Below are 6,583 nucleotides of genomic sequence, written 5' to 3' on the forward strand. Positions count from 1 at the left end.
CTTTCTACTTGGTGTTCAACTAATGACAAATGAGCTAATCACACCTACTCACTGCCCGGCATAGTCCTGCCTTCGTGCCTGCTGGAACAATGCAGCAATGTGTTTATTTCTGCTCTTGCTGCCAGTTTCTTCTCTTGAAGTCAAAGCATTTGGGACAAGACTTCAAACAGGCTTATTTTGCTGCCTTCTGGCTTAAAAAAAAGTTGCAATCCAAATTGCCCCATCTTAATCACACAAAGTCAGTCCAAATTTTGGAAGATGAACAGTTTGGTCTCTATGTTTTTCCTAGTAACAAATCTGTCGTCTGGAGGGAAAGGAGGTGTGTCTGATAAAGCTGACACCACATAAGCAAGTCTTGAAACTTTTGGGAATTAATTCTTTCTGCTTGACTATGCTAAATCCTTCATTTACATTGGTTTTGTTCTGTGTTTTTTGGGAATATACAACTTAGCAGTATACCCAGTCGGATAAACCTAGACTTAATTTTTTCCCTCCTGTCTTCCTGGTTACTTAATGGACCTCTAGTGAAAATGTGTGTTTGTTGTTTGCACTAGCTCTTTGAAAGCTGTGCTTTATGCAGAAATTAGTGGCTTGTGCAGATGGCAGGGAAGGAGTAAGAGAAAGAGGGAGAGTTCCTTCATCTCCAGTAAAATTCTCTGATTCAGTTTTAAGATCCAGGGCTGGAATAGAATTTCAAACTGCAGTTGCCAGAAAGGTCTTTTTCTGGACAGAGCACCAACTGGAAAAATGCTAGAAAAATTCAACCCTAAAGCAAATGTCTGCAATAGTCTTCTCTGAGCTCAAGACAAGGAGAAACTGGCTCTATAGCATAACAGAGTTAGGTAAAAGATCACTTTGGCCATCTCAGTCTTTCTTGCTCTGAAGGCTGCAAGTATCATTTGCTCTGCCACTGAGTAAAGCTGAACAGGGGAAAACATATGTTGTTTAGTAAACAGGAGAGCACCTAATAAGATAATTATGAAATAATGCTAAATGGTAGGGTTATTCTTCAGGCAAAATCCTGGCTTCAATTAAGGTAATAAAAGTAGTCCCACAGATTAAAGAGGCAGCCAAGATTTCAACCATGATGTATTAAATTTAAAAGCCAATTCAGTGCAATCCTAGAGACCTTGCTTTAAATAATGAGGCTCAAGCTTGCTTCATATTTTTGGATGCTATCATAATGGTAAATTTTATGTCCAGGGCCAGAGTGAGAATCCAGACAACTGTCCTTAGGCATGGAACATATATGAGTCACATAATGAGATCTGAATTACAGATCTGATTTGACTGGACTTAGGTTGTACCATGCAGATAGTTGACAAGAGCAATTGAAAAGGGAATAGTAGGGAGAGACAATGTCTAGGATTACTGTAATACATTTAAACTACAATCACATAAAAAAAAGTTTCTTGCCACAAAATTCTATAAAGATAGTGAAAATTGTATATAGCAATATATTACAAAACACAAAGTACTTAGATCAGGACCTTGAGAACGTAACTTCCAGATTTTTTTTTTTTTTTTTTTTTTTTTTTAGGAAACACATCATCATGGTCTTTCACTTAAAATTTTAGGCTAGTGCTCAATAGCAATGAACAAGAACAAAGCAAATGAAAAGATAGGATAAATGCTTCAAAGAGAGAGCTACTGGGGATCATTCAATAAATAAATGAAATCAGGATCAGGACCTCTCCTGAGACAAAAATCACTGAAAGCTGCAAAAATACATGGGAGAAAGCAAATGTGCTTGGCCTGCTTTTATTCTTCTCTGCCTGCCTGCTTGTCCACACTACTGGGAACAAGTTACTGGTTTAAATTAAACATTGATCTGGACTAGAATGGTTTTCCTGGAAAATGAGCTTTTCTTTAGCACCCTTCCCTCTGCCCACCCCATCCTGTTGGAGCAGTGTTACTATTGGTTGTGGCTTTCGAAGTCTTGACTCCCAGCAGTCCTCTTGGCAGTAGGCAGCTTCTCTGGAGATATCTGAGTGTCTTTGCTTTGCCTTGTAGAGATTTTGGTCTAAGAACAAGTAGACAGCCTGGGAACATGAAACAATACTGGACTTGTGGGATACAAGTCTTCCTGCTTCACTGGAACTAGGATGCCTGGAGCAGATCTAGCAGAAACCAAATACAGCTTTGTAGCTGAGCTTAGGAACTCTGATATACACAGGCACTGTTTCCCTGTCTGGTGCATAGACTCGCTCTTTTAAGACAGCTTTTTCATCCTTGCTTTTTGGCAGTACTCCTGACACTGACTCAAAATGACAAGTCACAAGGGTTTTTTTTGTGAGTGTGAGGTTGGAATGTGTGTTTCAAGCAGGTTTTGGGTAGCCAGTGTTCTGAGGGGAAACAGCCATGATATAGCTAACATTTTGGAAAGCCATGCTGTCACTTCCACTTTGTCCCACCATGTTGTTCTTTCTCAGTGGGAAGGGAATTTTACTTGGAGTGGAATTTTACTTCAGGTCTTACAGTGTGTACTGCAGACACTGTTTTGCCATTTCATTCCCTGTGTAATCCTTGTATCTCCTAGAAAGAGCTTTATTACCAACTCCGTATGTTCTGAGAACTACTTTCCCTTCAAACAGCCAAAGCCTGTGGGATGAGAAACTACATCTAAAAGAAATGGTATCAGTTCTGACAGAGGGAATTCTGTTTTGGCACATCGCTTATCTGGCCAACAAGTGTATTTCTTTATATGCCTGACTGAAGGTTTTGACCATGGAGATAAACAGCTCAAAAATGTCTCAAAAGGAAGTTGAGGGGCAGTGGCTTCATATACCTAGAGGACTTTTGACCTTAATCAGATGTTTTTGACATATTAAAGAGTGAAAAAAATCTCTTGTTCCCTATCAAGAAGATTATTTTATCTGTAATGTAATTGGGAAGAGTAAAGAGATACAAGGCCCACTGGTAAGCAGATAATGTTACATTAATGTCTGTAACTTCTTAGGTTGTCTAAAAAAAGATTGCTGATATAGGAAATCACCACCCCCCACCCCCTTCAAATGGATGGTTTGTGCTCACACAGCATCCTTGCCCTTGAATTGTTTAATTACTCTCTGGGTTCCCCGCAGAGGCTTAGCTAGTCATGGAGCTTGGTGGTCTAGGGGGGGCCTCTTGCTTGTGCTCATACAGCTGCACCTCCACTGTGACTTTTGCCAAGATAGTTATAGGTATGTAGTTTTTCCTATCCTCCCAGCCAAATACTTGTGTTTCCAAAACTTTTTCAAATGTAGACCTGGATAGTGCTTCACCTAATTTTCCTCTTAAGAACATGTTTTATTTAAGGATTTTTTTTCTCTATTGAGCAAGTCCAGTATCAGATGAGTCCTAACCAAAGTTTAAGTTCTTTCTTTCAAGCAAAAAATCTTTTTTTCTTTCCTTTGGCATCCTTGCATGCCTGTATCATACAATGAAATGTTGCCAGAGGGAAAACTACATAATAAAAGCTTCGCTGATTTATCTTCCTTTCTTTTGCAATTCGCTCTGAAGAAAAGCTTTCTGCCTCATATTTCTCAGCATGGATCTCCTTCTAGTCAAAGACAACGAGTGAAAATTTCTCAGCAAACAGACAAGACTTTCCAATGGTGATAACTTTTCTCTCAATAAAAGTAAAATTTTCCTACTGTGCCTATAATAGTGTATTTAAAATTGTAGTTCAAAAAGAACAGGACCCAGAAATGCAATACAAGCTAAAGTGCCACCCTCTCACTCCCTTTCCAGCTGTACCTGAGTTTTGTTTTCTGTGATTTTCAGTGCTGGGGATGTTTGAGGTACTATGCCCTCAGCAGCGTGTCTGATGGGGCTCATGCACCTTGTAAGCCAGGAGCAGAGACCAGTGGACCCTGAGGCCCTCAGGGCTTCTTCCTTCTGTAGGGCATGAAAGTTTCTGGGATCCACCAGCCTTTAGCTGCCAACCCAGCATCTGGGGTGGGAACCCACCTATTCCAGTCACCCCTTGTCTTTTCAAGTGCTCCAAGACCAAACTAAGGGTCTGAGAGTGTTGCAAAGTGACAAAATTTGATGCAAGCAGGACTTGCAGATGGGGCTGATGTTCTGTATTTTTTGTAACCACTGTAATGCTGAGCTTTGCTGAGTCCTGGCATGCTCTCAGCACAAGCCCTTAGTGGCTGCCTGGGGCTGAACTGCTTTTCAGAACTGTCTGCTCCTCATGGAACACTGGTGCTATTTGGAATATATAGCATAAGTCTACATGGTTTTATACAGGTCAGGTTTTAATTTCACTTTATACTACTTTACTTTATACCACTTTATACTACTTTTCACTTTATACTACTACTACTATATAGTAGCAGACTACTCTGGTAGCTACTTTTAAAATTTTAGCAGCTCATTTTAAGATTAAAACTTTAAGGAAAAGGGAGTAGTCAGTAGTATGGAGAAAGGGAAAGAACTTTCTTCTCTTTATAATTTATATTAAATGTTCAGAAAACTAAGTTTGTGTATTGTTTCAACTTTTCAGGACTCCATCCGGAGTCTACAGCCTGTGCGACAGACTAAAGTTTCCTGGCTCATCTGCTGCCGAATGGAGAGGGTGTGTGCTTGCACCAACAGACACACCTTAGGCTGTGTAGCTGTAATAGAGGTGTAAAGCCTTTCCCTCTTGTCTTTCCTGGAGTAAACTGGTGGGCAGTCATGGAAAAATGGTGAAATTAGACTGCTGTCATGAAGCAGTTATGTTCCTCATGTTCAGAGGAGGGCCACAGAAATGATTAGAGGGTTAGAGCACCTCTCCTTTGGGGAAAGGCTGACAGAGTTGGGATTGTTCAGCCTGGAGAAGAAAAAGTTCCAGGGACATCTTATTGCAGCCTTTCAATAGTTAGAGGAAGAAATATTACAAGAAATATGGGGGCAGGGTTTTTAATTATGTCTGTAGGAATAAAATGAAAGTTATTGCTTTGAAACTATAAGAGTAAATTTAGATTAAGTATAAGGAAGAAGTTTTTTATGATGAGGTTGGTTAAACACTGGAGCAGGTTGCCCAAAGAGCCTGGAAACATTCAATGCCAGGTTAGATCTGGCTCTGAGCAACCTGATCCTGTTGAAAATGTACCTGCCTATTGCAAGGGGTTGGACTGGATGACTTCAAACTTTCCCCAAACCATTCTGTGATGCTAGAGCAGGAAGGTGAGTTTTATATACTATCCCTCTGCAATTGTTTGCATGCAAGGAGAAAATGTAGGATAAGTTTGTTCTGGTGCTGTCTGGAGAGGACAGCCATGCTTGTGATGAGCCTAAGGTGACATATGTCCATGAAAAGTGAGATTGACTGAGATTTTGGGATGTTATTTTTGGACTAGTGTTGTCATGTTTGTCAACTTGTCTTCAGTGTGCAGCTTTTCATAAGGGAATGGGGAGGAGGAAAGCAGACTTGGTAACAGAGAGCAGAGACAATGACAAATCATGCATTTATTTGGGGTTTACATCGCATGTTCATGATGCAAATGTATGTGGTCTAAGGCTGAAAATGAATTCTGGCCTTGGAGTCATGTGGGCTTCAAAATCATAGTCAGGATAAAAGTGGCAAAACCAGCTTTGGTGCAAGGGAAAAAATACTCATTTATTTTTACCTCTCCTCTCCTCAGTTCCACCAACCAGTCTCAGTAGCTGTGCAGAATTATTGCTTCAGAGTTAGATTTTGAGGTGGGTGGGAATTTTCTAGTGGATACTGTTCTCCTTAGAAAATACCACTTCACTGAATTCCAAGCTTCTTATGAAAGAGCTGTTACAATATTGTGGAAATGTGCCTTATCAGAAGAGGAGTTTTCTCATCACCAGGACCAAGCACTGCAATTAGAAGAAAACTCCACTTCCAGAATAGCCTGTATAGGTTAAGGGACTTTTTTACTTCTTGAGAGCTGGAACTCAAAACATGGGGACTTCTCCTGGGCTAAGAGCTCTGACCTGCCTTGGAGGTGACATCCTGTTCAGATGAAGCTCAGAATGGGAGAAGCTTTGAAACCTCAACTTCAAAGGAGTGAGAAAAGGTGTTTCACACTGCTATATTCTCCCTTCCATGAACTGCCCCTCAGTGCATGGCTTTGGTGAGGCACCTTCAATTAGGTAGGGAAAAAGCCTTTGGTTTAGCATGAACTTGGCAGGTGTCATTATGTCAGAAGTCAGTCTCTCATGTGTTACCTCATGACAGTGCTTGTAAGTGGGTCTTCAGCCAGGCAATATGTTTAAATTGGTGTTGAATCAGGATCACAGTGGATCAATGGCCTCTGTCAAAACCCAGTGGCCCTCCTGGACAGACTGAATTTGTTTGCCAACACTGAGGTGCTGGAGTGTAATTTTGGATCAGTGCAGATCAGTGCATGTTAGGCAGTAAGGAACAAACAGCACACCAGGACAGTTGCATTGAGTCATGTGGTGTCCGTCCATTTTTGCAACTCTGGTGGAAATGTTTCTCCATTCCTGGTGGAAGTATTTCTCCATCTTGGCTAATGCAGTTTCCTCTGTGTCCATGGGGAAGTGACTCTAGAAAAAGCTGTTTCCTGCCTAGGAAATGCTTAGCTATGTCCAGACACTCCTTTCATAATATGCCTGGGAC

The sequence above is a fragment of the Vidua macroura genome, chromosome 1 (genome assembly GCF_024509145.1).
Source record: "Vidua macroura isolate BioBank_ID:100142 chromosome 1, ASM2450914v1, whole genome shotgun sequence".
Lineage (NCBI taxonomy): Eukaryota > Metazoa > Chordata > Aves > Passeriformes > Viduidae > Vidua > Vidua macroura.